We start from the raw sequence: 8,536 nt of genomic DNA on the forward strand, positions 1-8,536 counted from the left end.
GACAGATATTTCTTTTTGACAGTATATCAAATTTATGAGGAAAATAAAAAGTTGTATCTGTGTCCAAGAAATAACTTTCAAGTTTTTGTAGTTATTTTTTGTATTTCTCATTGTGCCTTTATAATGATAATTGTCTCACTGAGTCATTTTGTGTTTTGCTGTAGTCATTTTGTGCTTTTTTTTGTCATTGTTGCATTTTGTGGTCATGTTGTGTCTTTTTGTGGTTGTTTTGTGTGTCTTTATGCTCATTTTGTTTCTTTTTTGGTTATGTTCACACTGCTTTGTGGGCATTTCAGGTCCTTTTGTGGTCATTTTGTGCATTTTTGTGCTAATTCTGATCCCCTTTGTGGCTGCACAAATCTGTTTTGGATTTTTTTCTTGAACATTACATCTTTGCTGTAGATCATTAAAGGGGAACTTCGTTTTTTTTTCAACCTGGGGTCTGTTTTTATATGTCATTTCATACAAGTGAGTGATGGAGAAATGAATTTTCGACATAGCTCCAGTATTTAGCCAGGCAGGCAGCTTAGCAGCTCAGCTAGCAGCTCAGCCCAAAGTATCGGGCAACTTGCCCCCCCGCATCAAAGTCCGCCCTAACGTGCTTTTTCCCCACACTGACCGGCTCGGATAGTCTCAACGAGTGTCCCACAACAAACTAAAGATGAGACGTGAACAAAACCTCCACATTACCTGGCGATCGCTATCTGTTGTCGTCTGTATCCAAAGCTCAGGACGCTAGGAAGCAAATCTTGTTCCGAAATCGCGTGATAGCGCGCGCCAAAACGTGTGATTTCGGAACGAGATTTGCTTCCTAGTGTCCTGAGCTTTGGATACAGATGACAACAAATAGCGATCGCCAGGTAATGTGGAGGTTTTCGTTCACGTCTCATCTTTAGTTTGCTGTAGTATGTTGTGGGACACTCGTTGAGACTATCCGAGCCGGTCAGTGTGGGGAAAAAAGCACGTTAGGGCGGACTTTGATGCGGGGGGGCCAGTTGCCCGATACTTTTCGCTAGCTGAGCTGCTAAGCTGCCTGCCTGGCTAAATACTGGAGCTATGTCGAAAATTCATTTCTCCATCACTCACTTGTATGAAGTGACATATGAAAACAGACCCCAGGTTGAAAAAACCAAAGTTCCCCTTTAATTGAAATGAAACCATGTGAGAAGTTTAAGGGCGAAAATCATTATTAGCAACACATAGATTTGGAAATGTGACCCAGACTGCTAACAACATTTAAAAAGAAGCCAGAAAAGTTGGAAACCACTGGTGTAATCCTTCGCAACGTGTTGTATTGTGAAAGCTTAGTGTAAAACCAGTAAGATCCTCAAAGTAGGTAAAGCTGTCAAGTACATATTGATGAGTGGAAAGTGCAATATTTCTCAATTAAATGTATTAGAGTGGGTCTATAAAGTAGCATAAAATGGAAAGACTCAAACGAAGTAGAAGAATCTCCGAAATGCATTTAAGTTCAGTACTTTGAGTAAGTGCGCCAAACCACGATTGGATTTCAATCGTGGTTTGGCGCACTTTCCAGTGTGAATAACCATTGCTCTGTGAAGAAATATAACATCAATTAAACTAAAAATTGTTTTCTTTTTGATGAAACAACTGTGAAACTGAATCCTCACTTATTTTTGCAAACTCACGTAGTATAGCTTAAGGTTGTTTTGAACAGCGTTCCAATATAGAGTCTTAGTTTTTTCCTGTTCACCTCACCTGCTGTGCACCGACCGAAAGACTCTATATTGCAATTATGTTGATAATAGTAATTTTGAGTCTGTGTTTTTCTATAATTAGCAGCAATTACACAAGAAAGAAACTCCTGGGAAAGTGTTATGAAACCACAAACTATTACAAGAAGGCAGTACTTAATATTCCTGCAACATTTCATGAAACTTTTCTTTTTGCTGTGTTGCTAAACACTATGCAAATATTTCATAAAATGATGAGAACTGAGCCATGATTTACCTGGTTATACAGTATATTCTTCATAAAAAAGCTATATTGAAGTGCAGTTAGATTCAGTTTTTGGTAAGTTAATAGTTAATATTTAGTTGATATTAGGTCTAGTCTTGTCTCAAGACTGCCAAAGAAAAGATAAGTGGAAAAAAAACGCAAGCTGCTGTCATTTTAAAGTTTTACAACAATATAAACTACAGCAAAGAGAGTGCTCATCGCTTAAGTGCTGAATGAGACACACTCAACGACACAAAGGGGAAAGCTTCGCACAGTAAGGACATGTGGTGGGTGTTCAGTACAAATGAGTCATAATGGAGGCCCATTGATGAAGAACCGCGCCCCGGCCCACAGTGCTCACCCCAGCATGGGGTAGTATGAGCTCATCATCCCTGACACTCCTTGTTTCATCTTCGGCATCCGGCAGAGTTGAGGGTCAATGAGCAAGTGCTGGCGTGGTGCTGTTGTGATGACACGCTGTGTCCCTTTATCAAGCTGTTGAGTTCAACAATGACCGTGATGATGAGGAAGTAGCTGCAAAAAGAAAAGAACATAAACCTGTTGGGCCAATACTATATTGATTCCGTGCACTGCAGCATCCTTGGCCTGGAAATAAGAAGGACAGAAAATGCCAAGATGAAATGCAACAAAGCTTGCGTTCAACTTTGGAGATTGTACAATAAAACATGAAGGAGGTCAACGAGGAAACACTTTCTGTTTCCAAAGCAAAGGAGGCCTGTTTCTGTTTCCAGGTTAGATCTGACATTTTAAAGAAAGATTTGGAACACTGCTTTATATATTTCACAAGGATATCTTCCACCAGTGACTGCTCAATACCTTTAAGACGCACCACCTTTGTGCAGTTTCTGTAAAAGCTATGACTCAGTGGAACTAATGCCTGATGACATGAAGAGCTGTGTCTCTTGCTTAAGGACACTCAGAACTGCGAGCATTAATGCCTTTTCAATTTGCATTTGTGTATGAGTGTGTGTCCATGTGTGCTTTCAAGTGTGTGTGTGTGATGTTTTATATTGTAATTTGTATTTTTTAGTCCAGCTTTTTTTGTGACATTTTAATATTGTGATGCTTTTATTGTGACCTGCTAAGGGACTGCAGATGGAAATGAGCTTAAAGCTGACTCTGGTGCACTGCATCAAATGGAAACATTTACATTTAACATTGTACATGCTCCTTTTTAAATTAAAATGATTAATAATAATATTAATAAATAATATTTCCACATCAGTAAGAGGGAGCTGCACAACTGAGGTAGTAACATTCTTACGTCAAATGGTGGCAGTATGCCCTCATATAGATGGAGAACATCTGCGAGCACACACAGGGAATATAGAATAAGGCAGCATTAATATAGTTATTTAGATAGTTATGATTTATTTATTCTGGAAATCTCATTGCCTTCAAGATTTCCTTTGCAACAAACATCACAAAATTGAAATTCATTCTCTCAAAAAACCATCACACAAGCACCCACTGCCACGCTAATTAAAGCAAACATCATTATAAATATAAGCTAGTAAAGCTTCAAAGTCTCTAAGATGAAGTTTAAGCTGTGCCGCAGCTCGTTCCAATATTAAGATGCATATACCGAGAATATTCTCCTGGAATGGACGTCAGCAGGCTCTCATTTTGCTGCAAATGAGGATAGAAATTGAGGTTCTTATAGAAAAACGAATGATGCAGTGCAGCAATCATTACCGGACAGAAAATATTCACAGAGGCAGCTAATTCTGGTCTATTTCTCACATAACCCCACTGCAACAAACATAAGAGAAATAATGCAAGACAAATGCATGAAAAATACACCTGCATTTTTTGTGTAACTGCAGAATTTTCAGTAAAGCATGAATAAATAACTTCACTCTCCATATCTTTACCATAACCTACGAGCACATGTTACACTGTGGCTGCTGCACTGAGTCGAACTGAACTTTTCTTCTTTTCATATCTTTTTCTTTCGATGGACATGCACGGACTTCCGGTCGACAGGATGCACAGCAGCAAGTTACCTGAATCCTTTCAGAGCTGCTCACCTCGCTGGCTCAAGTGTTGCCATAGGAAATAGTATCCTGGCAACAGCACTAACCTGAGCAAAGACAAAGTAAGGTCATGCAGACAACAAGATGTGGCACAGTGTTCCTGTATTAACAATCACCTTTCAAAACCCGTGCTTGCAAGGACATTCATTAAAATTTCGTCATAATATCCTTTCAGCATTTTGCATTTTCATTCCGTCTAACATTTAGTGTGAACTCACATCACATTTGCATGGCTCCATTTACCAGCCCTTTCTGTGCAGGCTTTTATGAATCCACATGTTTGGGTGTCATGCATAATGCTTGTAATCTGCTTCCCTCTCCCAGTGCATCGATAATTTCACGAATTAGTGCTCCTGTTAGAAATTATTCATACCTCTGGGAGAAAGCATGTTGATGTAACCACTCTACCTGAACCTTTTGTTCGGGATTTCAACACATATTATTGAGGTAATGGTGGCATGGCTCAGTGGGTAGAGTGGCCGTCTTGTAACTGGAAGGTTGCTGGTTTGAGTCTCAGCCCGTTGAGCTCATGTTGATGTGTCCCTGAGCAAGACACCTAACCCCTTATTGTTCCTGGTGGGTCGTGGTTAGCACCTTGCATGGCAACTTCCGCCATCAGTGTGTGTGAATGGATGAATGTGATGTGCTATATAAATACAACTATTTACCATTTAGGTAACAGCACTGTGTTAGCATGGAGTTACTTTAGCATAAGGCACTGAAATGGCAAACATGCTTCTTTTTAAAAAGAATCTCATCTTGTTGTCTGCTGTTAAAGCACAAGATCCAGTAACCTTACATTTCTCTTAACCTTGATAGAACCGGTTTCATGTACCTTTTAAATGGAATGAACTACAAACCTCCTGCAAGCTGGATTCTTTCACACCTCTTTGAGATTTTTAAGTGTAATTTTGTGTTGTTTTCTGTGATTGTTTCAATTTTTAAAAATAAATTCTTGTTCTTATCTATCCTTAGTTCTGCTTGCATACTGATTAGACTACCTCATTAAATGAAGTTTGCATGATTGCATAAAAAACACAATTCAAGGAACTGTAGGCTACAATATTTTGTAACAATAAACTTCTTGGTTTTCATACATGTGCATTCAGGTCGTCTATTTTTCTGGTTCTGCAGCTCCTGTTGCTAATGGCCCTCATGAGCTGCCTGGATGCTGCCACTGTTGCCATGGCGACCACCGAGCTTGATAAAGGGGTCTGGATTCTCTGTGTTCTGTACATACAAGGTCTTTTGGCTCAGGCGCAGTGGGAGACATTACCTACTGGAATCATAGGCGGCTTGGCAGCAATTAAAAGGGAAATCAACTCATTTAGTAAACTGACTGCAGGATAAAGGATGCATCCAAAAACCTTCCCACTAGCTCTTTTGAAATCAGTGAGATGATGGTCACTTTTTTTTTTTTAAATTTGGCACAGACCCTGCTAAATTCATTGGCACAAATATCATAATGTGTAAACTTGTACAATCACATAGTTGTCGGGAACAATGAGAAACTGTTGATACTCTGAAGCAAAGTTAGCAGCTCTTCTGGGCTGCATTTACACACAGTGAGTGGTGATACGAGCTAAACGCTATTAACAGAATCACAATTAAATCAAATAACATTACTGTGAGTATCATCTTTGATTAGCATGCTAGCACTCATGGATTAGAACGGTTTGCAATTTTGCGCAAACAGAAGTTTTGATCACAGTAATAATCTTATGGTTTTGTCTCACTTTGAACTCAGTCCATGTGATTGTATGGTACAAAATGTTGCATTCACTTCAATATAAAAAGCCCTCTGCATTCTGTCCAGGCCGGAAATATCATTAGAGTCCTACAATCCAGTCGATCCCTGGGGTTAGCATACCATTTGAAAGTAGCATACCCCCCAGGAAGCCATTCTTAAGAGAATGGCGGCATTTAGCTATGACTCACAAACACAGCTGTAGTCCACCACACCTGGCTTTCTGCCATTTTGAGGTAAAGAGGCCACTTGGGAGAGAAGACGAGAAACCTTTTTTTCATCTTTCTTCACTAGCACAGCGATCCTTTATCAACCCTGATCAAGAAGGAAAATACAGGAAAAAGGTGTGTGGATATAAAATCCGCTCATCACGCCTCCTCCGTGTGCTGAATTGGTGAACACTATGTGATTGCTTTAAACATGTATTCACATTCAAGAGATATTCTGCCTTCAGAAACAGACGAGCTCAAGGTTTAGGCGTCTCAGAGTCTTGCTTTCGGATCCGTTACGCTCTGGAAGACAAGAGTATCATTTGAGCTGAAGGACATGCTGTGCCACAGCTGAAAACAATGGATGCAGCTAATCTTCAGAGAGGAAGTTTTCTTCTTCAGCAGCGACTCGAATCTAGCACAGTTTTTGTGACAGAGAAAGTGTCAGAAAGGTGCTGCGATATGCGGTGATTTCAGATGTACCTCATAGTGTGAATATTTATACGGTATATATTTAATTCATGCTTTCAGTAATATAAATGCTAATATAAAGCCCACATTCTAAATGAAAGAATTACATCATAATATAGAAGGGTTCAGTACACAACACCTAAAAAACTGATGACAATTAGAAGAAAAAAAATGATGACAATTAGAAACATTGTTTGATCACATCACATGATTTTCATTCTCAAATGGAGTTTGTGTTATTTTCATAAAAGTGAAATGGTTAAATTTCATTTCCTGAGCAGTTTAAGAAACATTTGAAATATCTACAAGAACATAATCATAGTACAATCTCCTGAAAGTGACTGTGAGCTGTGATCCAAAGCTCTTACCATGTACAAGATGCTGCTTTTACTGTGTCCACACCTGCATATAAATGACATGGCGTTACATAACAGCAAACTGACATGAAGCTGATGTTTCCCTACTTGAGTGAGTGAGCAGGTGGGATTTAACTGTCTTGCTCCACAATGTGTTGACATGGGTGTTCCGAGGATACTAATTGAAAAACATTGACTGCTTCCAATGATTTAGTCCATCCAACAGTTCAGTTGTGAAATGGTTCCTCATTACGGCTTCTTCCCAGCATCGCAGATAAAACGCCACCTGTCAGTGTCATACGAATGACAGCGTGCCAGTGGCACCATTAACGCTTCATGCACAGACACCCAGCACTTTTCTTTACGTTTCCTGCTGTCCTCTGCCCATCTTGTCTCCTTTTTTGTACAGTTCAGTCTGTCAAAGTCCCTGTCAGTGTTTGGAATGAGATGCAGGCTTTTCATGTTGAACTGGAGCCAGTGTTATCATCATGATAGGGTTTTTTTTTTCCCCACCGGGAAGTGAGAGGACCTTGCTGGCTGCAGAACAATACTGGAAGTGGTAGAAAATGTAATTATTCTGTAATAATTTTCCCAGCGATGTTTGCCAGGATAACTTTTAAATGTCCGGTTGAAGTATCAGTGTGCATTTAGTTTCTGAGGGATCCAGATGGCTGCAGTATCTGAGAGAACTATGCAGTTATATAAATAATATATATATATATGTGCTAGTGAGTAAATATGTATGATACATGCACACATTTGAAAAAAGAATTAGCCGAATCACATCCCACACTGACATTCAGGGTTAATGAAAAGATAACCAAGCTGATCAGACTTCTTTCCTTGTATTTCATTTCCATTAAGCTTAATAGACGTATTAACAACAAGAGATTAAAACAATTCAGTGTTAACCTTTCTGCTCCTTCACACTCGATAATTATAATAATTTCATGTACTGCTGACGGCCATTAAGAGGACATTACTGCCTGTAGATGGATGTTCTTTCACTCCTCTTTGGGAGTTTAAAGACCCTCTCTCCTTTTCCCATCTTGAGGATTAGCATGTGCTGTTTCTATAGCAACAGCCTTCAATTAAGAGACAGCCAGGATCTCGCTGTTAGCCAGCAAGGTGCTAATTGATACTGGATTACACGTCGGGTGGGGGATGAGATGAGAATTGGAGGTTGTGTGCGTTTGTGTGTTTGAGGATGGGGGGGTGGGCAGCTTCTGACAGGTTTTCAATGTTATTAGCATTGGGTGTCTATCTTTTACACACACACACAGACAAACAATGCATCTGCATATAATTATTGCAACTTTGATTGGATTGGATTTGTTAATATCTGATTAGGAGAGAGAACTGGTATCCTTATACAGTGGATATTAGGATGCACGCGATCGCCTATTCGTCTTTGGAGCTTCACACAACCTGTCTCTGTGTGAACAATTACACCTTTAAGTGATGAATATGATAAAGCAGAGGTGGAGATATCGTTCAGCATTCAAGTTGTCTATAGTGTGAAAGGAAATTAAAGCATTAAAATGTGTGTATGAGTCAACATGAGACAAATATACAGTATAGAAAAGCTATTATTACTCAAATTATTCAAATTTGAATCACCTTGCATAAAAATGAAGACATCATGATTGACACACAAGTCAGAAACTCTGTGAACAAAATTGAGTACAGAGTTACAGATGACTCCGTAAATGTCCGTGGATATACTAAAATACTGGC

The sequence above is a fragment of the Acanthochromis polyacanthus genome, chromosome 11, assembly GCF_021347895.1.
Source record: "Acanthochromis polyacanthus isolate Apoly-LR-REF ecotype Palm Island chromosome 11, KAUST_Apoly_ChrSc, whole genome shotgun sequence".
NCBI classification, from domain to species: domain Eukaryota; kingdom Metazoa; phylum Chordata; class Actinopteri; family Pomacentridae; genus Acanthochromis; species Acanthochromis polyacanthus.